At 39.1% G+C, this 26,348-nt stretch overlaps 1 protein-coding gene, 1 long non-coding RNA gene and 1 pseudogene across 4 annotated transcripts in view; 1 reads left to right on the top strand and 2 right to left on the bottom strand.

The window, feature by feature from the left end:
- Window positions 1-24,051, bottom strand: part of XIAP (X-linked inhibitor of apoptosis) — a 47,387-nt gene extending 23,336 nt beyond the window's left edge. Inside the window, exon 1 of one of the 2 annotated variants that reach the window (XM_082377283.1) lies at window positions 23,927-24,051. The gene's annotated coding sequence lies outside the window, so the exon portion shown is untranslated. Of the gene's footprint in view, window positions 1-23,617; window positions 23,830-23,926 lie in introns of those variants that run through there. The other variant, XM_082377284.1, reaches the window with a different exon arrangement.
- Window positions 1-26,348, top strand: part of LOC309620799 — a 154,813-nt gene that overhangs the window by 56,233 nt on the left and 72,232 nt on the right. The window lies entirely within an intron of this gene.
- On the bottom strand, window positions 12,138-12,710 carry LOC309620722 (glycine cleavage system H protein, mitochondrial pseudogene; annotated as a pseudogene). The gene has a single exon. The product of its transcript is annotated as a glycine cleavage system H protein, mitochondrial pseudogene (transcript).

Raw genomic sequence — 26,348 nt, 5'->3', positions numbered from 1 at the left:
ACAACTGACACTGCAGAAATACGAAGGATCATGAGAGACTACTACAAGCAACTATATGCCAATAAAATGGACAACCTGGAAGAAATGGACAAATTCTTAGAAAAGTACAACCTTCCAAGACTGAACCAGGAAGAAACAGAAAATATGAACAGACCAATCACAAGCACTGAAATTGAAACTGTGGTTAAAAATCTTCCAACAAACAAAAGCCCAGGACCAGATGGCTTCACAGGTGAATTCTATCAAATATTTAGAGAAGAGCTAACACTTATCCTTCTCAAACTCTTCCAAACTATAGCAGAGGGAGGAACACTCCCAAACTCATTCTATGAGGCCACCATCACCCTGATACCAAAACCAGAAAAAGATGCCACAAAAAAGAAAACTACGGGCCAATATCACTCATGAACATAGATGCAAAAATCCTCAACAAAATACTAGCAAACAGAATCCAACAGCACATTAAAAGGATCATACACTATGATCAAGTGGGGTTTATCCCAGGAATGCAAGGATTCTTCAATATACGAAAATCAATCAATGTGATACACCATATTAACAAGCTGAAGGATAAAAACCGTATGATCATCTCAATAGATGCAGAAAAAGCTTTCGACAAAGTTCAACACCCATTTATGATAAAAACACTCCAGAAAGTGGACATACAGGGAACCTACCTCAACATAATAAAGACCATATATGACAAACCCACAGCCAACATCATTCTCAATGGTGAAAAACTGAAACCATTTCCTCTAAGATCAGGAACAAGACAAGGTTGCCCACTCTCACCGCTACTATTCAACATAGTTTTGGAAGTTTTAGCCACAGCAATCAGAGAAGAAAAAGAAATAAAAGGAATCCAAATCAGAAAAGAAGAAGTAAAACTGTCACTGTTTGCAGATGACATGACACTATACATAGAGAATCCTAAAGATGCTACCAGAAAACTACTAGAGGTAATCAATGAATTTGGTAAAGTAGCAGGATACAAAATGCAGAGAAATCTCTTGCATTCCTATACACTAACAATAAAAAAACCTGAAAGAGAAAATAAGACACTGATGAAAGAAATTAAAGATGATACAAACAGATGGAGGGATATACCATCATGTTCTTGGATTGGAAGAATCAACACTGTGAAAATGACTATACTAACCAAAGCAATCTACAGATTCAATGCAATCCCTATCAAACTACCAATGGCAGTTTTCACAGAACTAGAACAAAAATTTCACAATTTGTATGGAAACACAAAAGACCCCGAAAAGCCAAAGCGATCTTGAGAAAGAAAAACAGAGCTGGAGGAATCAGGCTCCCTGACTTCAGACAATACCACAAAGCTACAGTAATCAAAACAGCATGGTACTGGCACAAAAACAGAAATATAGATCACTGGAACAGGACACAAAGCCCAGAGACAAACCCACGCACATTTGGCCACCTTATCTTTGACAACGGAGGCAAGAATATACAATGGCGAAGAGACAGCGTCTTCAATAAGTGGTGCTGGGAAAACTGCACAGCTACATGTAAAAGAATGAAATTAGAACACTTCCTAACACCATAAACAAAAATAAACTCAAAATGGATTAAAGACCTAAATGTAAGGCCAGACACTATAAATCTCTTAGAGGAAACCATAGGCAGAACACTCCATGACATAAATCACAGCAAGATCCTTTTTGACCCACTTCCTAGAGCAATGGAAATAAAAACAAAAAATAAACAAATGGGGGCTTCCCTGGTGGCACAGTGATTAAGAATCCACCTGCCAATGCAGGGGACATGGGTTCGATCCCTGGTCCAGGAAGATCCCACATGCTGCGGAGCAACTAAGCCCGTGCAGCACAACTACTGAGCCTGCGCTCTAGAGCCCGCGAGCCACAACTACTGGAGCCCACGTGCCACAACTACTGAAGCCTGCGTGCCTAGAGCCCGTGCTCTGTCACAAGAGAAGCCACTGCAATGAGAAGTCTGTGCACCACAATGAAGAGTAGCCCCCGCTCGCCGCAACTAGAGAAAGCCCACGCACAGCAACAAAGACACAACGCAGCCAAAAATAAATAAATTTGTTTAAAAATAAATAAATAAACAAATGGGACCTAATGAAACTTAAAATCTTTTGCACAGCAAAGGAAACCATAAACAAGACAAAAAGACAACCCTCAGAATGGGAGAAAATATTTGCAAATGAAGCAACTGACAAAGGATTAATCTCCAAAATATACAACAGCTCATGTGGCTCAATATCAAAAAAACAAACAACCCAATCCAAAAATGGGCAGAAGACCTAAATAGACATTTCTCCAAAGATATACAGATTGCCAACAAACACATGAAAGGATGCTCAACATCACTAATCATTAGAGAAATGCAAATCAAAACCACAAAGAGGTACCACCTCACACTGGTCAGAATGGCCATCATCAAAAAATCTACAAACAATAAATCATGGAAAGGGTGTGGAGAAAAGAGAACCCTCTTGCACTGTTGGTGGGAATGTAAAGTGATACAGCCACTATGGAGAACAGTATGGAGGTTCCTTAAAAAGCAAAAAATAGAACTGCCATATGACCCAGCAATCCCACTACTGGACATATACCCTGATTAAACCATAATTCAAAAAGAGTCATGTACCACAATGTTCATTGCAGCTCTATTTACAATAGCCAGGACATGGAAGCAATGTAAGGGTCCATCGACAGATGAATGGATAAAGAAGATGTGGCACATATATACAATGGAATATTACTCAGCCATAAAAAGAAACAAAATTGAGTTATTTGTAGTGAGGTGGATGGACCTAGAGTCTGTCATACAGAGTGATGTCAGAAAGAGAAAAACAAATACCGTATGCTAACACATACATATGGAATCTAAAAGAAAATGGTTCTGATGAACCTAGGGGCAGGACAGGAATAAAGACCCAGAGGTAGAGATTGGACCTGAGGACACGGGGAGGGGGAAGGGTAAGCTGGGACGAAGTGAAAGAGTAGCACTGACATATATACACTACCAAATGTAAAACAGATAGCTAGTGGGAAGCAGCTGCATAGTACAGGGAGATCAGCTCGTGCTTTGTGACCACCTAGAGGGGTGGGATAGGGAAGGTGGGAGGGATACGCAAGAGGGGAGATATATAGGGATATATGTATATGTATAGCTGATTCACTTTGTTATACAGCAGAAAGTAACACACCATTGTAAAGCAATTATACTCCAATAAAGATGTTAAAAAAAAACACAAAACACTCAGTTACAGGTAACTTGTTACAGGAGCTATAGGAAACTAACTCACGTTGTTTCTATTTCTTTTTGGTTAGACGCTGCCTAAATGTTGAGGATTTCTTTTAATTTCTCTAGTTACGTTCCTCTTTGGACAACTGAGTATAATTTAACCAACTGGATTTCATCTAACATCTACATCTGTCAAGCAACTGGGACTGCTAACATATTACCAGTGCATGTTAGCCAAGTGACACCTATTTAAAATAGGACTCAAATTACTTTTATAGCATAACAAGTTGATTTTAAAATTTACGACTGTTTTAAAGCACAGAAAACCTTTTATTCTAAGAGGGAAAGATTTAAAAATTCCTGGGGAGGGGCTTCTCTGGTGGCACAGTGGTTAAGAATCCGCCTGCCAATGCAGGGGACACAGGTTCGAGCCCTGGTCCGGGAAGATCCCACATGCCGCGGAGCAACTAAGCCCATGCGCCACAACTACTGAGCCTGCGCTCTAGAGCCTGTGAGCCACAACTACCGAAGCCCACGCACCTAGAGCCTGTGCTCCGCAACAAGAGAAGCCACCGCAATGAGAAGCCCATGCACTGCAACGAAGAGTAGCCCCTCCTCGCCACAACTAGAGAAAGCCCGCACGCAGCAACGAAGACCCAATGCAGCCAAAAATAAAATAAATTTTTTTAAAATGTTAAAAAAAAATGAAGGCTTAATAAGCTTCAAAGAAAAAAATAAAACATACATATACCTGTACATATACATACACACAGTATACGTGTGTGTGTGTGTGTGTGTGTGTGTGTGTGTGTGTGTATTTATTTAGCCTAGTCAGCTGGGTAAAGATAGCCATGGGCATGTGCCAAGGAGAGGAGACTGACTGCTTCTCTAGCAATAATGCGGGAATATGGGGAGTTGGAGGGGAGAAAAAAACACACAGAAAACCCACTTACCTGGTATTTGCACACAATACAAAAGTTTCTATTTCCCTCAGGTTTTTATTATTAAAGTTGTCAAATATATAGAACAAAGGTTATTTTAAATGTGAAAGGGATATAAAGTAGGATGTACATCTGACTGCAACTGTGTGAAAATATATACTCATGGACAAACCTGGAGGTAATTTTTAATATACAGGTAAAATATGTTAGTTAAGGTGACCTTTTTCTCCAAAATGTCTTTAATAATATTTTTACTTAAAGTCTCTCCGGTTAGCACCACTGGCCTGGGTCAGGAGCCTGGTCATGGGGAAGGCAGCCGAGAGCAAAGAGGTGGATGGGCTAGTTGCCCCCTCATCCTCCTCCGCCAGGGTTCTGCAGTCACCAAAGCAGAGGGAGATAGGATGGAGTTGTGTCTCCACTTGCACCACAGACAGGCTGCCCCAGCCACCCTGTGGAGCTCAGCATTGAGACCCAAGCCACCTCTGCAGGTGCGTTTGGTGAGTTGCAGGCTCCTGGGCTGCAGCCCCTGCACTCAGCATGACTGCGGCTGCCAGGGCATCCTAGAGAAGAGCAGGTTTGGCACAGAATTTCATCAGTTTTTGATAGAAAGAGCAAAACTTGGACATTTTGAGGAGTTTTATGGATTACTGCAACATGTTCATAAGATACCTAATGTTGACATTTTATTAGGCTATACAGACATCCAGGGATACTTACTATCTATAAATAAAGATGATAATTATCACATAACTGCTTCAACAACCAACCTGCTGCTTAGGATTTTTACACAGAAAAAAAGGAAGAAGCAAACAGTGCCTTTGGTACAGACATGCTAATGAAGAAGGAAAATGTTTTAACCAATGTTCTGTCAACCACAGAAAAAAGCCAGATCTAGTAATTGGTATGCACCAAGACTTCAGATGTGTGTCTTCTATTACAGATGTTGACATTACCCCAGAAACACACCATAGGATTAGTTCATCTTTACAAACACAACACTGAACATTCCCTATGGACTCTATAGCTGGGATGGTTTCATTCTAAGGGAGACACTACATGGCTTAGAGAAGGTCCCAGGGATCTTTTGTGTGTGTGTGTGTGCTATTTTTGTTTTTTAAATTTTTGACCATGCTGTGTGGCATGTGGGATCATAGTTCCCCGACCAGGGATTGAACCTGCACTGGAAGCACAGAGTCTTAACCGCTGGACCGTCAAGGAAGTCCCTTCCTCCCCCCACCCACCCCCCCACCAGGGATCTTTATATCCTGGCTTATTCCAGGAGGTCTGGCTCGCAGCAAAGGACTATATTGGCTGCTAATGATGAAGTGTTAGAAGTTAATGGTATAGAAGTTTCAGGGAAGAGCTTTGGTCAAGTAATAGGATGACTGCAAACAGCTACAACCTCACCATAATAGAAGGCAAGTAAACAGGAGAATAACGTTAGGAACAGTAGGACTTCTGGCAGCTCTAGCCAATCTACTGATAATAGCTTTCTTGGCTATCCACAGCAGATTGAACCAAACATTGAGCCAAAGGATGAAGATGACATTATTACTGAAGACAGCAGTGTGCCACACTAGATTCCTAAAGCTGTTCCTACTATCAAAAGACTGGAATGGTTAACCCAAATAGAACAAACTCAGTTTTGAGTCTGGACAGAATAGTTTTTTTTTTTTTTTTTTTTTCAAGAAAGGAGTTTGGACATATATTTAACATCCATTTTAACAGATCTTCATAAGGCTGGAGAAAATAAAGCATGTTTTACATTCAGTAAAAAATATAGATATATATATTTTTTCTATTGAGATGATCATATGGTTTTTCTTCTTCAATTTGTTAATATGGTGTATCACATTGATTGATTTGCGTATATTGAAGAATCCTTGCATCCCTGGGATAAACCCCACTTGATCATGGTGTATGATCCTTTTAATGTGCTGTTGGATTCTGTTTGCTAGTATTTTGTTGAGGATTTTTGCATCTATATTCATCAGTGATATTGGTCTGTAATTTTCTTTTTTTGTAGTGTCTTTGTCTGGTTTTGGTATCAGGGTGATGGTGGCCTCATAGAATGAGTTTGGGAGCGTTCCTTCCTCTGCAATTTTTTGGAAGAGTTTGAGAAGGATAGGTGTTAGCTCTTCTCTAAACGTTTGATAGAATTCACCTGTGAAGCCATCTGGTCCTGGACTTTTGTTTGTTGGAAGATTTTTAATCACAGTTTCAATTTCATTACTTGTGATTGGTCTGTTCATATTTTCTGTTTCTTCCTGGTTCAGTCTTGGAAGGTTATACCTTTCTAAGAATTTGTCCATTTCTTCCAGGTTGTCCATTTTATTGGCATAAAGTTGCTTGTAGTAGTCTCTTAGGATGCTTTGTATTTCTGCGGTGTCTGTTGTAACTTCTCCTTTTTCATTTCTGATTTTATTGATTTGAGTCCTCTCCCTCTTTTTCTTGATGAGTCTGGCTAATGGCTTATCAATTTTGTTTATCTTCTCAAAGAACCAACTTTTAGTTTTATTGATCTTTGCTATTGTTTTCTTTGTTTCTATTTCATTTATTTCTGCTCTGATCTTTATGATTTCTTTCCTTCTGCTAACTTTGGGTTTTGTTTGTTCTTCTTTCTCTAGTTCCTTTAGGTGTAAGGTTAGATTGTTTACTTGAGATTTTTCTTGTTTCTTGAGGTAGGCTTGTATAGCTATAAACTTCCCTCTTAGAACTGCTTTTGCTGCATCCCATAGGTTTTGGGTTGTCGTGTTTTCATTGTCATTTGTCTCTAGGTATTTTTTTATTTCCTGTTTGATTTCTTCAGTGATCTCTTGGTTATTTAGTAACGTATTGTTTAGCCTCCATGTGTTTGTCTTTTTTACGTTTTTTTCCCTGTAATTCATTTCTAATCTCATAGCGTTGTGGTCAGAAAAGATGCTTGATATGATTTCAATTTTCTTAAATTTACTGAGGCTTGATTTGTGACCCAAGATGTGATCTATCCTGGAGAATGTTCCGTGCGCACTTGAGAAGAACGTGTAATCTGCTGTTTTTGGATGGAATGTCCTATATATATCAATTAAATCTATCTGGTCTATTGTGTCATTTAAAGCTTCTGTTTCCTTATTTATTTTCATTTTGGATGATCTGTCCATTGGTGTAAGTGAGGTGTTAAAGTCCCCCACTATTACTGTGTTACTGTCGATTTCCTCTTTTATAGCTGTTAGCAGTTGCCTTATGTATTGAGGTGCTCCTATGTTGGGTGCATATATATTTATAATTGTTATATCTTCTTCTTGGATTGATCCCTGGATCATTATGTAGTGTCCTTCCTTGTCTCTTGTAACATTCTTTATTTTAAAGTCTATTTTATCTGATATGAGTATAGCTACTCCAGCTTTCTTTTGATTTCCATTTGCATGGAATATCTTTTTCCATCCCCTCACTTTCAGTCTGTATGTGTCCCTAGGTCTAAAGTGGGTCTCTTGTAGACAGCATATATATGGGTCTTGTTTTTGTATCCATTCAGCCAGTCTATGTCTTTTGGTTGGGGCATTTAATCCATTCACGTTTAAGGTAATTATCGATATGTATGTTCCTATGACCATTTTCTTAATTGTTTTGGGTTTGTTTTTGTAGGTCCTTTTCTTCTCTTGTGTTTCCCACTTAGAGAAGTTCCTTTAGCATTTGTTGTAGAGCTGGTTTGGTGGTGCTGAATTCTCTTAGCTTTTGCTTGTCTGTAAAGCTTTTGATTTCTCCATCAAATCTAAATGAGATCCTTGCTGGGTAGAGTAATCTTGGTTGTAGGTTCTTCCCTTTCATCACTTTAAGTATATCATGCCACTCCCTTCTGGCTTGCAGAGTTTCTGCTGAGAAATCAGCTGTTAACCTTATGGGAGTTCCCTTGTATGTTATTTGTCATTTTTCCCTTGCTGCTTTCAATAATTTTTCTTTGTCTTTAATTTTTGCCACTTTGATTACTATGTATCTCGGCGTGTTTCTCCTTGGGTTTATTCTGTACGGGACTCTCTGTGCTTCCTGGACTTGGGTGGCTATTTCCTTTCCCATGTTAGGGAAGTTTTTGACTATAATCTCTTCAAATATTTTCTCTGGTCCTTTCTCTCTCTCTTCTCCTTCTGGGACCCCTATAATGCGAATGTTGTTGTGTTTAATGTTGTTCCAGAGGTCTCTTAGGCTGTCTTCATTTCTTTTCATTCTTTTTTCTTTAGTCTGTTCCGCAGCAGTGAATTCCACCATTCTGTCTTCCAGGTCACTTATCCGTTCTTCTGCCTCAGTTATTCTGCTATTGATTCCTTCTAGTGTAGTTTTCATTTCAGTTATTGTATTGGTCATCTCTGTTTGTTTGTTCTTTAATTCTTCTAGGTCTTTATTAACCATTTCTTGCATCTTCTCAATCTTTGCCTCCATTCTTATTCTGAGGTCCTGGATCATCTTCACTATCATTATTCTGAATTCTTTTTCTGGAAGGTTGCCTATCTCCACTTCATTTAGTTGTTTTTCTGGGGTTTTATCTTGTTCCTTCATCTGGTACATAGCCCTCTGCCTTTTCATCTTCTCTATTCTTTCTGTAACTGTGGTTTTTGTTCCACAGGCTGCAGGATTGTAGTTTTTCTTGCTTCTGCTGTCTGCCCTCTGGTGGTTGAGGCTATCTAAGAGGCTTGATGGGAGGCTCTGGTGGTGGGTAGAGCTGACTGTTGCTGTGGCGGTCAGAGCTCAGTCTATAGATATATTTTTAATTTCCCATTCAGGGATGTTCTCCTTTGAAAGCTGCAAAGATGCGGATGCCTGGGGATCTTCTTGTTGAACGTGATCTCTGTCTTGCTCATCCTATTCACTCTGCAGGTCCTGGTCATGCCCAGCCTCCAGCTCCAACATATCCTCTACAAATAGCCTTCATGTACATCATTTCTTTTAATTCTCATGATAGCCCTGAGGTGGATAAAGGTAGGTACTGAAATCCCCTAGGCCATTCCTATTTAGTGATTTGGTCAAGGTCATATGGTGTAGTGAGTTAAGTGATCCAGAATAGTTTTATTCCGTCTAATTAAATGAGTTTAGCACCCCTAGCAAATGGTACAAATAGAATTTGAAACACATGTTCCAGATCAAAAACTCTTAGAAGACGGAACAATCATAACATCATGAAACCATAGTTTGAATGTTTTCTGAGTGAGGATGTCACAGGACTTGTAAATTTGGCTAGTTTAAGAACTTTTAAACCTCCGAGCCAATGACCTGGAATAGGCATGAGAACAATAATGTTGTAAGTTTAAAATGTTCTTAAAATAAATAGAAACAGAAAATAGATTAGTGGTTGCTTACAGCTGGGAGAGGAGGGGAATGGGGAATAACTGCAAATGGTTACTGACTGGGTTTCTTTTCGGAGTAATGAAAATATAAATTAGATTGTAATGGTGGTTGTGCAACTCTGAATATACTAAAATCACTGAACTGTACACCTTAAAATTAATTTTATGGTATGTGAATTATATCTCAATAAAGCTGTTTAAATGCTTTTCAAATAGTAGTTTGGTAATTGTTAGTACAAACTTTGGTGGATCAGAGTTGATTTTAAGTCTAAAACAAAGGGAGCTCTGCTAATCAAATTATATGCTTTTGATATGGAAAACTAGATGCTACAGTACATTTTCAGAATTATGTGAGAGGACTAAATTATTTCTGTTTGAAGTGGTTAAATATTTAACCTGTTACAAAGATTCCAGTTAAGTTTTTCCTTTAACCACATTCTTTACATTTTAATGTGAAGTCTGATTCTCTTTTGGTACTCTGAGGACCTCAGTTCTTGTGTACCCCGTATTTTATTTCTTAATGTTGTTCTTTTGTTGCTAATTGTTACAAATCATTTTCTGAAATGCATTATTTTCTAACTTCTAAGAAATCAAACCAATTGGCTGTTCTTAGGAGTTTCATTCCACATTATGAAGCACTGAAGCTATGTTCCTAAATTATGAAATTCTGTGACAGTTTTTCACATTGATGTTTGTCCATCCTATAGATTCTATATTTATAAAATAATTCCAAATAGGTATAATTTATGTTTTAAAATGTAGTTAATTTCATTGACTCTGGTAATATAGGAGACACTCTCCTTTAATTCTTATCCTCATCCCTAATCTCATTGGAAAGCATTCCTTTTGTTTTGGGTGTGTGTATCTGTATATATGTTGGTAGGCTTTTGAACTTTTTTAATGTACATATGGTCCCCAACTTACAGTGGTTTGACTTATGATTTTTCCAGTTTATAATGGTGCGAAAGTGATACGCATTCAGTAGAAACCTTACTTCGAATTCTGATCTTTTCCTGGGCTAGCATAGTCTGATACTCTGTAGTGATGCTGGGCAGCACGGCGAGCCACAGCTACCAGTCAGCCCAGGAGATCACGAGGGTCAATAACTGATATACTCATAAATTTTCTGTACCTTACAACCATTCCATTTTTCACTTTCAGTATTTGATAAATTACATGAGACATTCCACACATTATAAAATAGGCTTTGCGTTACATGATTTTGCCCAACTGTAAGCTAATGTAAGTGTTCTGAGCACACTTAAAGTAGGCTAGGCTAAGCTATGATGTTTGGTAGGTTAGGTGTATTAAATGAATCTTCAGCTTATGATACTTTCAACTTAGGATGGTTTTATTGGGATGTAACCTCATTGTAAGTTGAGGAAGATCTGTATTCAAGTAGTGCAAATTGTTCTGGATATAAAGTGCACTTAGATTAAAAGGTTTTTACACACAGGACAAGCCTGTGCACTTTTTTGTGCAAAGATTTTGGATTTTCTTCAGTGGGATTATTCTGGGAACACTGCCTACACTTTAAGAGAAAGCTGTGGTATTTACCACTGACAAGTAAAGTTTATCTATATTATTTTCATTAGGCTATTTATTTCCCACACATCCACTTAGAACAAGTAAGTGTGAGGCTGCGAACTTTCATTCTTTACCTGATTTCTTTGGTATTTATCATTGTACAATGTGCATAAGCACTACAGTATGCATGTACATAGAAATTAAGAATATTATGAAGTTCCCTGTGGTTTATAGATAATTCCCCCCAAAATTATTAATTCATCTTATAATAGGGCTAGTATGGATGCCTTTGTAACAGTTGTGTGCTATTAAAACAATGAAGGATCAAATGATTCCCTTTTAAAGAATAGCTTCTCTAAATGGTTAAAAAAATATGAAGAAATAAATTCTTGATTAATTGAAAAAAAAAACCTCTAATGTTAAAGCAATAGAAAAAAAAAATCCCATGCAGGGAAACATTTTTGTGAGATTTAATATCAGAACACTACTCAGAAATGTATTTAAGTATTAAGCTTTCTAATAAAAATCTTACTTGAAATGAAAATTAACAGTAATTTCTTAAAGTGACTACTATTTGGTAGTCAATTATTACAGTGTAAGTAATTTTTTTTAAGAAGTTGAATATTTTATTATTAAACTGTTTCTTATTTTCCTGCAAGGCTGTTGCTTCACTGTATAAAAATAGCACCAGCAAACATAGTATATTGCAAAATTAAGATAGTAATGTTCTTCACTGGACGCTATACAACTAACAAACTTTTCTCCACTGTCATTTATTTCCAGTGGCAAGTTCATTGAGTATTTTGACCCAAATCCAGGGATGGCTGTAAGCAAGTTACAATATTATATAAGGTTAAGATAACAATGTTATCCTTGAATTACATAATTTTTATAACTAGTTTTACCACAGATAATTTCAGGAATTCTGAGTATTATAACTGGACACTAGCCTAAAAATCACAGGGTGTTGTGAAAAAGATGCATAGTGTTTATCTGAAATCATTAGGAAGTTAAGGGGTATTTTCTTCAGGCAACATTGTTTCAAGTAGTTTCTTTTGCTAAAAGTTGCTTTTTAAAAATCTATCCACCACTAATTTAAGACAACTATGCTAGATTAAGTTGTTTCAAACTAGTTTATTTAGGGGTTCCATTTTCACTCCTCAATAGATTTTATGTATTTCTCATATGCTTCTTCACTCATTAGTTCATCTAGTTCTGAAGGGTTAGTGAGTGTCATCTTGATCAGCCAACCATCTTCATAACAAGATTTGTTGACAAGTCCTGGATTTTCTGCTAGAGCTTCATTAATTTTAGTTACTTCTCCTGATAGAGGAGAATAGAGTTCACTAGCAGCTTTCACACTTTCCAAAGCACCAAATTCCTGTTTGTTCAATTTTGTCCCAACTTCAGGCAGACTACAGTAAACAACATCTCCCAAAGCTTCCTGTGCAAAATTGCTGATTCCCACTGTTCCAACACCGTTTTCTGTTGTTACCCATTCATGTTTGTCTGTGAATTTACGACCCGACAGCAGAGCGGGGCCGGTGCGCAGCGCCCGGACGGCGTCCGCCCGCAGTCCCCAGGGCCACAGCGGGCAAGGCGCGTTGGGCGCAGAGATGGCGCACAGGCTGCAGATCGCGGCCCACACGCTGCGCGCCACTCGCAGCGCCATGTTCGCAGGGGTGCAAAGGGTCTCCGCGCAGCATCTAGAGCCCAGCGTAAGTAATTTAAAAAAACAATCTATCCCATAATATCATAAGTTTCAGTTATCACAGCATCTTAGAACAAAATAAGCAGGCAGTTTTATATGTGTACAAGACACTGAAGAAAGTAATTTTGAAGATTAATATAAATTTAATTATTTAAGATGGTATACTAGGGAACTATCTCTGATGACTGAAAGTTAACAATTACAAATACTTATTATATCTTTTTAAGACAAAGAAGCACCTGAATAACAAATCACTGTTCTTAACAAATAAGCAGCAAAACCTTTAGTCTTTTTCTATTGAGCTCATAGATCTCTACAACCTGTCTGTGTTTCACCCTTATGGTCTCTGGAAGAAATTCATTCAGTCACTGTAGACTCATTTAATGAACTAAAAATACTTATCGTCCCTGCAACCAAGGGCTTTGCTAATCTCTCATCATGAAAAAGCATTTCTTAAGTAACTATATTGACGTGGCACATTAAAAGGGAATTAAATGATTGTTATGGGTTGAATTGTGCCCCTTCAAAACTATGTTGAAGTCCTAACCACTGGTTAGGAATGTGACCTTATTTGGATATACGGTCCTTGCAGATATAATCAAGTTCAGACAAGGTCATTAGGATGCCCTCATCCAATATGACTGATATTCTTGTAGGAAAAGGAGAAGAAACACAGGGAAGATGGCCATGTGAAGATAGAGGCAGAGACTGGAGTGATGATGTATTGACGAACCAAGGAACACCAAGGATCAATGGCAACACCAGAAGCTAAGAGAAAGCCATGGAACAGGTTCTCCCCAGCACCTTCAGAGACAGCATGGCCCTGCCAACACCTTGATTTTGGATGTCTAGCTACCAGAACTGTGAGAAAATTAATTTCTTATTTTTTTCTTTTTTTGGCTGTGCCACGCGGCATGTGGGATCTTAGTTCCCTGACCAGGCATCAAACCCGGGCCTCCTGCAGTGGAAGCGTGGTTTTAACCACTGGACCACCAGGGAAGTCCCTGAATTTCTGTTGTTTTAAGTCACTCAGTTTGTGGTACTTTATTATGGCAGCCCTAAGAAACTAATATTGGGTTGGCCAAAAAGTTCATTTGGGTTTTTCCGTAAGAGCATACAGAAAAACCTGAAAGAACTTTTTGGCCAACCCAATACAATGATGTTAAAAATATGACAAAAATTAAGCAAACAATATAACCCTATTAGCTCCCACTGCAGTACTACCATGCTAACTGAAACACATTATGTAATTAAATAAGGGCATCTGTTAAAAACTCAGAAAACATGTTTTTAGAATCTCATCTATGACATCTTTCCTGATTCCTCCATTCAGAACCCTAGTAGAATGACTACTCTTTGTGCCCTCACTATATCCTCTAAATAATCTGCTGAGGGGGCTTCCCTGGTGGTCCAGTGGTTAAGACTCCATGCTTCCACTGCAGGGGGCACGGGTTCAATCCCTGGTTGGGGAACTAAGATCCCGCATGCTGCGCAGTGCGGAAAGAGAGAGAGAGAGGGTAAAAGAAAGAAAGAGAGAAAGAAAGAAAGAAAGAAAAAGACAGAAAGAAAGAAAGAAAAAGGAAAAGACAGAAAGAGAGAGAGAGAAAGAAAGAAAAAGGAAGAAAGGAAGAAAAATAGCTGAGGAGCCAAGTTATACTAGAACAAGACTGAATAATTTCTGCATGTGTGTATGTTTGTAGGTATACCTATATGTACGTTGTTTGAAGGAAGGTCCTTTATAGCAAGGGCTCTGTCTTATCACATTTGTATTCCCAATGCCTAAAGCAATGCGTGACACACAGTAGTGCTTCATCAACGTTGGGCAAAAGAATGAATGTTGGAGCACCTCTATTAGGTCACTGCTGTCACTATCCCACATCCCACCCACCACCTCCACTGGACTCTTTAGATCACTGTGAGGACTAAAAATTGGTAATGTGCCATTGTGCCTAGGAAATGTGACCGAACTAGGAAATATATGCATACCAAGCAAACAGTACAACTCAGTGATAAAAACCTATACTAAAATCACATTTCAAAAATATAAGATTTGTAAAACTTTTCATAGTAACATCATAAAAATCTTATATGTGCTAACCCAAAACACCATCATAATTTAAAATTTATCTTAACATTCTCTCTTTGCTCATTATACGTAGAAATATTGTAAGATTTTTCTCATCAGTTGCTTTTTTCCCCTATAGAGGATCCAGCATAGAGATCTTGTCAAACAAGCAACATTCTCCTTAACCCAGTGGAGGTCAATCCCTTTTTTTTTTTTTAAGATTATTATTTTTTAGATTTATTTTTGGCTGTGTTGGGTCTTAGTTGTGGCATGTGGGATCTTTCATTGCGGCGCACGGGCTCTTTGTTGAGGTGCATGTCTTTCTCTAGTTGTGGCGTGCGGGTTTTCTTTTCTCTAGTTATGGTGCACAGGCTCCAGGGCGCGTGGGCTCTGTAGTTGTAGCGTGGGGGTTCCAGAGCGCATGGGCTCTGTAGTTTGCGGCACGCAGGCTCTCTAGTTGAGGTGTGCAAGCTCAGTAGTTGTGGCGTGGTGGGCTTAGTTGCCCCGTGGCATGTGGGATCTTAGTTCCCTGACTAGGGATCAAACCCGCGTCCCATGCATTGGAGGGCAGATTCTTTACCATTGGACCACCAGGGAAGTCCCTCAATCCCTCTTTTAATGATCTTAAAGTGTTAGTTCCCTGCTTAGAAATAGCATTTTGATTTACAAAGCTGTAGTATCTAAGAAATGTATCTACGTAAAAATGTGACATAGTATAAAAAAGCTGTATTTTAAAAATGACATGCCCTAAACAAAAAGGGTATATATATATATATACATATATATGTGTATATATATGATTTTTAAAATTCAGCTTTTATACTATGATACATTTACATAAAAATTCAACTTTTAGGACTTCCCTGGTGGTGCAGTGGTTAAGAATCCGCCTGCCAATGCAGGGGACACGGGTTCGATCCCTGGTCCGGGAAGATCCCACATGCCGCGGAGCAACTAAGCCCGTGTGCCACAACTCCTGAGCCTGAGTTCTAGAGCCCGTGAGCCACAACTACTGAAGCACGTGCGCCTAGAGCCTGTGCTCCACAACAAGAGAAGCCACCGCAATAAGAAGCCCACGCACAGCAACAAAGACACAATGCAGCCAAAATAAATAAATAAATAAAATTAAAAATTCAACTTTTAGCCAAATCGTTGATTTATACTACTAGGTTCTTCAAACTATGAGGCATATTTTCATTTAACTTTAAGTTAAATGGTCAATAAAACATTTTTGAGGTTAATTACATTCAGTCAAATCAAAAGTTCTCTCCCTAAAATTAAGCACTAGAGCCATTCAAATAACTGAATGGCATTAATGAGCACTTAGCCCATAAGCTCAGTCAATAACATCAACTTATTAATACTGCTGCCTACAATATATGCTTGATCACGAAGCCTACTTCTGTAAACACCTGAAAGGCCATACTGATAATCCACAAAGGGAGTATCAATTACATGTTCTATACTTAATTTAGAAAGTCATAGTAACACTTAAATTTGAGCCCAGACCTCCAATGTTTGCCAAATTATTTATAATAATTAACTCCACAGGTACAGTTCTCTCAGAATGGACCCACAGTAAGGTATTCCCTCATCTTTTTCTTTGTTTTTTTTTTTTACTCTCATCTTTTTCAACAAATTGCAGGAATGTGTTCCCCAAAAGAATGTTTTGCATGAAGAATACACGGGTTTGGGCTCAAGAATTCACTCAAGAAAATAAAAAGGCTAAAGATCACTAGTATCCCCTCCTCCATTTTACTGAAAACTGTTCAGAACTTAAAGACAATTTATAGTGCTCGTTAATCAAGTCTTTGATTCAAAAACAAACCATCTATATAACCCAAACTGTAGATCCATAACACAGATTAATACTATTTATGCCTATTCAGAGTCTAGATTAAAACCTTTGCTAAAATCAGAACAGGCAGAAAAACAAAATCTCATGATGGATATCAACCCAATATTTAATACAAACAACTGTTTTCCTTTTTAAAAGAGAGGGGAAAAAAGAATCCTACTATCCAGGCTGTGAATACTTTAATATGTTTATCCTTTAAGAACCTTTTCTGTGTGCATGTAACACATGCACGTTATAAATATTTCTAAAGGGGATTTATAGTATATGGTATTTTTATAATTTGCTTTTTTCTATTTAATAATATATCATAAGCATCTCTCCACATCAATTTTTATCTAGATTAGAACATTATTTTAAATGGATGACTAGTACCTGACTGTATGAATGTATTTATCATAACCTCACCAATTCCATATTGCTGAACATTAATTTTAGATGTATATTTTTAAAAAGAGAAAATACACACATGACCAAATAATTCAAGAGGTACAAAAGCTGCATCCATTCCACCCCTTATACCTTATACCTCTGGTTCCCTTCCTAGAAGCAGTCACTCTTACCAGTTTCTTCTGCATTCCTCCAGAGATAGGTTTTAAAAAACACAAATGTCGGACTTCCCTGGTGGCACAGTGGTTAAGAATAAGCCTGCCAATGCAGGGGACATGGGTTCTAGCCCTGGTCCAAGAAGATCCCACATGCCGCGGAGCAACTAAGCCCGTGCGCCACAACTACTGAGCCTGCGCTGTAGAGCCTGCGAGCCACAACTACTGAAACCTGTGCGCCTAGAGTCCGTGCTCCGCAACAAGAGAAGCCACCCGCTCGCTGCAACTAGAGAAAGCCCGTGTGCAGCAACGAAGACCCAATGCAGCGAAAAATAAAACAAATTAAAAAAAACCCTCAAATGTTAACATATTCTATATATATACAGTTATGCACCTTCATTGCTGGACATTTATAAAGCTAACAATTTTTTGCTATTATAAAGAATGTTGGAGTGAATATCCTTCTGTTTATTTGCTTTTAACAGCAATATTAAGTGGTCTCAAACAGGAGTGTATCCTATCACCAGCTATTTTAAATCTATCTTGTTTTTGACTAAGAACAGTCTTAAGAAAAAGCTTGAAAGCACTTATTAATCTACGATGAACATCTCTATAGAAAATAGACAAATTTATAAATGGCAAATACTAATGGCCAACAAACGTATGCAAAAATGTTAAATATCATTAGTAATCAAAGAAATAAACACTTTAAAAGATACCATTTTTGTCCTGTTTGGCAGAGATTGCCATCACTACCAACAGTAAAAATCCAGCAGTGAAAGTATGGGACAATAGGCACTCTTGCTGGTGGAACTAAAAACTGGTACACCTTTTCTAGAAAGCAATCTGACAATATATTCTAAAAGTCTTAAAATATATTAGTTTCTGAACCAGCCATTCTAGTACTAAGCATTAACGCTAAGGAAATGATCAGTATATATAAGGATGTTCAATACAGTGCTATTTATAAAAACAAAAAAACTCAATTCTAACAAAAGAGAACACTTTGGTAATGTGTATACTACAGGTTGTAAAAGAATACTAAAGAACACAGATATGTGTTCATGATGTTGTATTAGGTGAAATGAGCTGGTTATAAACCAGTACTGTTCAGTATGATCCCAATTATAAAAAATACCAATATAGAAAGACTTAGGCTAAATTACACATCAAAATTCTACTGTGGTTATTATCTCTGTGCACTGGGATTACTGGTTTTTATTTTCTTCTTTGTGGTTTTCTTAATTTTCTAAATTTTATCCAGCAAATATATTAGATTCTAATCAAAAGAAAAAAGCAGTTGGACTCTTGATTAGTCAAGGTGCCTTATATAATTCTGCCCAGCAGGCTGGGGGTGTTATTTGGCTATTTGCCATGTGACAATGCTTCCTTCATCTGTGAATAAACTGGCCCAGTAAGCTATCAATAGCGGGGCCTGCTATTGCAAGGTTTTGGCTCTTCCTTCACAGAAGATAATTTTTATAACTTATTACAAGGAGAGGGAAGAATATACTCTTAGGTCCTTATCTTTTTGCCTATCCTGAGAATTTCTGCCAACTTGATACTTTGTAATATTACTGTCAAACGTCAGGTTAAAAAAAAAAAATACAGGTCAACTCCCAGAGGTAAAAGCAGTAACCAGGTCATGTCCACAGTGGTTGGCCATGAACACATGTCTTCTGGTTCACTGCCTGGGTGGCAGTAAATCATTAGCAGAGAGGGCTGAGAAACAAAGGTAATAATAATACCTGACTGCTACTTATTGTTAACTTGAGTTGAAAATAAAAGATTTCATTGAAAAATGTTCAGAGCGATGTCTATCGCTGGAGTTCTAAACTTGTTCACTCAATGCCTTAAAAAATAATAAACTGGACTTCCCTGGTGGTGCAGTAGTTAAGAATCCACCTGCCAATGCAGGTGACATGGGTTCGATCCCTGCTCCAGGAAGATCCCACATGCTGTGGAGCAACTAAGCCCGTGCACCACAACTACTGAGCCTGTGCTCTAGAGCCCGCATGCCACAACTACTGAAGCCCATGTGCCTAGAGCCTGTGCTCCGCAACAAGAGAAGCCACCACAGTGAGAAGCTCGCACACCACAATGAGGAGTAGCCCCCCTCTAGCCACAACTAGAGAAAGCCCGCGCATAGCAATGAAGACCCAACACAGCCAAAAATAAATAAATAAATTTATATAATAATAATAATAATAAATTAATTTGGGGGACTGGTAAGCAAGGAGTCTCCCCTGATCCTTGGTCAAAAAAAATTTCCCTAAAATAATTTTTACAAAAGGGCAGCTCAGAATCAAGTACACTGAAAAGTAAAATCATTATATTTTGTAGACATCCACAAGCAAAACTTGTTCAACATAATTTACTTATATTTGTAATGAACAGGATAATAGAAATCACTCTTTCATTTTAAGATAAGGAAACTAAAGCATAAGGAAGTTAAATGAATTGACTAAGGCCATAGAATCTGGAACTTATTCTGTTTGATACTCATCCAGGTAACTTATTCTGACAGAGTGATTAGGATGCAGTACTGAAAAAAATCAGATGGTTCCACAAGTGCTATTCTGAAGTTCTTTTGATGGATGATTTGGTGAATGGGTGCTACCTACCGTAGATCTTTCTCAGAATTAAGTATTCTCTTCCATGATCATGTTGGGATCTCAAGCAAGTGCTGAAACAAGTGCTTGATAAAAGTAACATCTTTTCTTTTTCCCCAGTAAAAATATTTTGTCCTATCTAAAAGACTCTGTTGTCTATAAGCAAACATTTAGTAGGTTTGTCTTCCATTGGGCTTGAGTTAAAAAATGACAACAAAGTAAAGGAAACTGCCACAAGTGACTATAAGGCAAATTAAAACAGTACAACATACTTAATGAATGCTCATGTGTTCTAAACACTATCTATAAACTAATTTTCATTTCCTTTCACCCCATCATTTTAGCTACATGTATTTTTTCTAATCTACTAAAACATGCTGAATTGAAACTAAGTTTCTAATCCTATTTGTTTTAACAAGGTCAAAATTTAAACATGAGCTTGTGTGATTCCACAGCCCATCCTCTTTTACCATGTTACCTCTGATAATAACTAAAATATGTAATGTGCTTCACGATTTAGAATTTTTTCATATATGGTAGCTAATTTAACCTACACAGCACATCATACCGCCTTTTGAAATATGAGGAAACTGGTTTTCTGACTGGTTGTTACTCATCAAAGATCATGTGGCCTGTAAATGACAGTAAAAAAAGCAAACCCAGTGATTATGACCAATATAAGTACAGGAAATTACTATAAGGATTACTGGCAGAAAGGGTAGTCCAGTGAGGTAGAAAATGTTAGGCTCTGTACACTTTCAAGGCTTAAAAAATTAGGTGGAGCCATACAAAGGTATATCACATAGCAATATATGCTGAGAAGCCTGTGTTTTGAGGTCAACAAAATTATTACAGGAATAAGCATAAAAGTTCAAACCATATATAAGTATTTATAGATATGCCAGGGAATACACAGCGGCACCACCTTTGCCCAGTTTAGGAAATCAGCCTTAACTTACTCAGTTCAACTTCTGTCTGACCATCTGAGTTCAAGCTACTCATAGTCTATGCAGGTAAACCTCACTTTTCACCAAATCCCATATCCTTGAGAATACATTATAGAAGCAGATCATAATAGTGAATCACATGTATCCATAACAAAGACTGGGTACCAATCACACCAAATCAAATCTCAAAATGTATTAAATAGCAGAGCTACAACTGTACCATAATTAAAAATAATAAAAGTCCACACCAAGTCCTACAAAATGGACATAAATATGCTTTTATCACACAAAGGACAATCTATTAAGTATACACAAAGTAGATAAAACATATAACTCTTAAGTTTGGCCTCAAATTCTTATGGTAGATACATTTCTTTTATAATATATAATATTCCAAATGCTCTTTTCATGTTTTGAATTAAGTGGAATAAATATACTTAAAAATTTATGAGAAAGAAAAAAGAAACATGGAGGCAACGAGGTTGAGTGATTTGCTCACAATCCCACAGCTAATTGGAAACAAAGCCAACACAAGAACTCAGGCTTTCAATCTAGTGTTCTTTCCACTGTACCACATGACCTCTAAGACATGAAAATAATATTTGTTCAATTCAATGTCAACTTATGTTACCACTACTGTTTTTATCTCCTCAAATCTACTCACACAATGACCTTAAACAGTGCTACAGATTACATTCTGTAATATGTAATACTATTACCAGATTAGACCACAGAGACAAACCTTGAGAATTGACAGCTCATGATAATCTCCCATCCTCAAAAAAACAAGGGCATCTATTTTGCCATATTCATCTTTTGAATTCTACCACATAGTACAATACCTGGCAGATATAGTAGGTGCTCAGTAAGTTGTTTCTTATTTTTTAAATAAATCATAGCACTTTTTTTTTCCTGTAAGCACCAGCTACCAGGCTTAAATATGAGACCAAACAAAAACAGTGAAATATCATTAGTTCATATTTGGAGTCTCTAAGCATTTATAATATAAACAAATGATTTACTAAACAAGTTAATGTTTACAACCAAATATAAGGGGAACATTTACATTACTAAAATATTTCAAGCACTATACAAGTTAACTGAGACATTAATTACAATAATTCTTATCTATTGAAATGGGCCTAACTAACCTTTAGTCAGCATTACTTTGTCCCCCTCGTTGGAGTCATCGAATGCACCAGAAAGCAATAAAATTACAGGTGTAGTACAATGGGCACCGGACTAGGACCTAGACTCTAGTACAAGCTCTGTTAATAATCAGATATATAACCTTGGGCAATTCACTTTTTGTGTCTTAACCTGTTCATAAAAACAAAAGAGCTGAACTACTAATCACCAGGGAACTTTACAGTCTTAAATTTTTTTTTAATGATTCCTACCCACAAAGATTCTACGTTCAGAATTTTTTCATTGTGCCAAATTCGATATCCTGAATGTTATAATTTGCTACATAATTCAATAATTAAAAGCTTAGCACATTTTCTAAAAATATATAAAGACTAATATAATATTGTTACCTTCTCACATTCGGGGCAATAGGAGCAAACCAAAGAGGAAATATGAGCATCCAATAATCAGGCCTGCTTTGCCAGTTGGGCTGACATGAACCACTCTGGATTTTACAATACAAATCACTGATACATAAATACATATATGTATATAAATATATATACACATACCATTGATACTTGCTTATACTGATATACATATGTGTGCAAACTTTAAAACTTGTTTTTAGTTATAAAATCAATACTTGTTTATGGTAAGAAATTCAAACAGTACATTAGGTCACATTTGAGGTGCAAAGTAAAAAGCTTCCCACGCCCCTCCACCCTCCATAAGTAACCACTGTTAACATTTTTCTTGTGCATCCTTCAAGAAGTTATCTGAGCATATACAAGTAGATGTGTGTGCACATATAAATCTTTTTAACCTAAACTACTGCCACTTTCTTCTGGCTTCATAAGCATGTTAAATATATTGAAAGAAGGTAGAACAGTTGTATGGCACAAAGTTGTACATGCTTCACAAATGTGCACTGAATACATTTAATTTTCTTGCTTGGAGGCTATGTGGAGCAGTTGTGCAGAAAGAGCAGTGAGCAAGAAGCCAGACAACCTGGGTTCTAGTCTAAGTAATGGAGTAGCCTTAGGCAAGCCATGAAATATTCCTGTGCCTTAGTTTCTGCTTTTGTAAAATATCATGCTTGGACTAAGATCCCTTCCAACTCTATAATGTTGTAATTCTAAAATGGCCGTCTGTAACAGTGTTCTCTTGAACTGGATATAACAAATGTTAAGTAAAAAAAGAGAAGAAAGAAACACTAATAGCAACCTCCAATCTTACAAGAGTAAATTTCTATGTGTCATTAACTATCAAGGTAGTACATTTGTGACATAAGTAGTGACGTAGTTATATTTGAAAGCAAAGTAGTAGATTATTAAAATCTGATGCGTTTTTATAAAGTTTTCATTGACGTTTTTCTTTTTTTGGAGGTGGAGAGGGCTGTTGCTTAGTGTCAGCAATAACCACTCCCCCTCCTCCCGATTAGAAAACAAGGGTATTATGGAGTTAAAATAATGAAACTGAAAGTTAGACTGAATTTTGTTTTACTCACAGAATATGCTGGGGAGGTGACAAGGGCAGCAAAGGTTGGAAAGAATTACTAGCTAATTTCCTCTTCCGGAAGGTCTTTGGCTCCTATTCTTTCGGTTCACACGCCCTCCCCAGACACACTCCACCCAGCTCCTTACCTGCCACAGGCGTCAGAATGGGGTGGGGGGTGGGGAGTCCCCTTTGATCATTAAAAAAAGAAAAAAGTTCTTTGACTCGATTTACCTTAGGGGTCACGGGGTTTACGGAGGCACCCGGGCGGCCTGAAGCCACCCACGCCTTTCTTCCGCAGTCCCGGGAACCTGGGCACCGGGCTCCGGGCTGGTCACCTGCGCAGGGCAGGGGCTGCCTTCCCGCCCTCCCCCGCAGCGCGGGGCCCGAGGGGAGGGAGGGGAGAGGAGAGAAGGAAAGGGGAGAGAGGGGAGAGGAGAGAAGGAAAGGGGAGGGAGGGGAGAGGAGAGAAGGAAAGGGGAGGGAGGGGAGAGGAGAGAAGGAAAGGGGAGGGAGGAGGAAGCCCGTACGGGCAGTACCCACCGCGCCAGGAGAGCCGACCTGGATCGCCCACGGCGCCCCGAGCAGTGCTGAGGGGAGGGTCCTGGAGGAGGGGCGGCCCGAGCCCCAATATGGAAATGCCAACCCCTCTCGGCGGTCAGGCCCCAGCCTGGAAGGAAACGGAAGTCCCTTCGTCTCCCTCACTCGCACCCACCAGCCCGCCCACTCCCCGGAGAAACCCCGAGTCGGGGAATCCAAAGTGCGTCCACGCCAAGGCCTCAAAGAGACAAGGCACGCGGGGCGGCCCGTCTGTTTCCGGCCCCCGCCGCGCCGCTGGGCCCCCCACGGTCTCCTGGCCTCAGCCCCGCCGCTAGGCCAGCCTCCCGCCCAGTAAAACCCCTCCTTCTTCCCCCTCCGCCATTTTCGAAGTTACACCTCCAGCCCTCGCTTAGCGCTCAGCCCGCCCGGGACTCCGCCGAGGTCCTGCCACTTCCCCGGGCCGGAAAAGGGTAACCGGGACAAACGAAGCCCTGTTTGCCCCTACACCCCACCCCCCCTAGCTGGAAACCAGAACCTGACGGAGCGGGTGCGCATGCGCAATAGGCACCGCGCAGTCCCCGCCCCCAGCTCGAATGTTTCCGCTTTTAGTCTTGAGGTGATTTTTCCCACGGCTTTTACCCGCTGAGCTCCGGGGTGGAGGAGTCGGGGAATAGAGATAAAAGGATGAAAAGACAGAGAAGAGAGCGAACATGTTGAGTTCTTGCTACAGACCAGGCACTGTGGTCGACGTGTTCTTTGTTGTAATTTTGACAACCCTCTAAGGTAGGCACTCTCATATGAAACCCATTTTTAACAGAGGAAATTTGAGGCCCAGAGAGGCTAACTGCCCCAATAGCACGCAGCTAATAAACGAGAGAACTGAGATTAGAATATGACCTGTATCCAAGGAGGGAAGGTGAAAGGAAAAAAGACAGTCAGTGGGAGCGGGAAAGGGATTGGGAGATGAAGGGAAAATGAATAGGGAAGAAAGAAAGCAGAAGGAAGGAAAACAAAGGAAATCTGTGTACATAAAATGCTGATCATATCCTGGATTTATTTCAAATATGCTGTAGGAACCGACAGATGAATCAGACTGACAGATGAATTGTGTTTCAGAAACTTGGGCTCCCTTACAGGCTAGTGTAGTGAGTTGAGAGGTTCTGAATGAAAATGTTTCATGTCGAGGGGAAGATCATTAAGTATCACCTGGATCCTCAAATGATGCTGACCTTCATGAAATTATTATCCTGATAAGTCAGATCATTGTCATTTCTCTGCTCAAATCCCCTCAAAGTAAAAGCCACAGACTTATAATGTCTTACAAAGGCTGTGGTAGCCAGCCACCAAGATGATTTCCAACGATCCTTATCTCTTGCTCTTCACACCCTTGGGTACTTCTCTTATACAATGAACCAGGGCTGATCTGTTTAACCAAGAGAATATGGTGGGAGTGACAGTGTGTCATAAAGGCTAGGTCATAAAAGGCATTGTGGTTTCTGCCTTGCTGTCTCTTGGATTGGTTGCTCTGGAGGAAGCCAGCTGTCATGTCATAAGGATACTCAAACAGCATTTGGAGAGCACATGGCAAAAGACTGAGTCCTCCCCTTCTTCTCATCTCCTCCTCCCCCACTCAAAACAAACACCAACTTGCCAACAATGTGAGTGAGCCACCTTGTAAGAGGATTCTTCAGGATAAGACTTCAGAGCCACAACCTCCCAGCCAAGCCACCCTTGAATTCCTGTGTATTGTTTATTACTTATTTAATAAATTTACTTATTTATTTTTGCCTGCGTTGGGTCTTCGTTGCTGCGTGCGGGCTTTCTCTAGCTGCGGCGAGCGGGGGCTACTCTTCGTTGCGGTGTGCAGGCTTCTTGTTGCGGAGCATGGGCTCTAGGCACGTGGGCTTCAGTAGTTGTGGCACGCGGGCTCCGTAGTTGTGGCATGTGGGCTCTAGAATGCAGGCTCGGTAGTTGTGGCGCATGGGCTTAGTTGCTTTGCAGCATGTGGGATCTTCCCAGACCAGGGCTCAAACCCATGTCCCCTGCGTTGGCAGGTGGATTCTTAACCACTACGCCATGAGGGAAGCCCCTGTGTATCGTTTTAAAAAGCTAAATTTTAGGGCAATTTGTTATCAGACAGTAGATAACAAATACAAAAGCCCTACGCAATCAGGATCCTTCTTACCTTTATGTCCTCATATCCTATTACTCTATTCCCTTGTCCTTTTAGCTTTCCTGCCTCAAGGTCTTTGTACTTGCTCTTTATTCTGCCTGAAACACTTCCCCCAGATGTCTCCATGGCTGTCCTTCACCCCCTTCAAGTCTTTGTTTAGTTGTCACTTTCTCAGTAAGACCTGCCATAACCACCACATTTAAAATTATAATTTCTCAAGACCTCCCTGGTGGTCCAGTGTTTAAGAGTCTG

This window comes from Balaenoptera borealis (assembly GCF_965194805.1).
Source record: "Balaenoptera borealis genome assembly, chromosome: X".
Taxonomy (NCBI): Eukaryota; Metazoa; Chordata; class Mammalia; order Artiodactyla; family Balaenopteridae; genus Balaenoptera; species Balaenoptera borealis.
The sequence above is the reverse complement of the archived record's forward strand: the minus strand, read 5'-3'. Positions and strand labels throughout refer to the sequence as shown.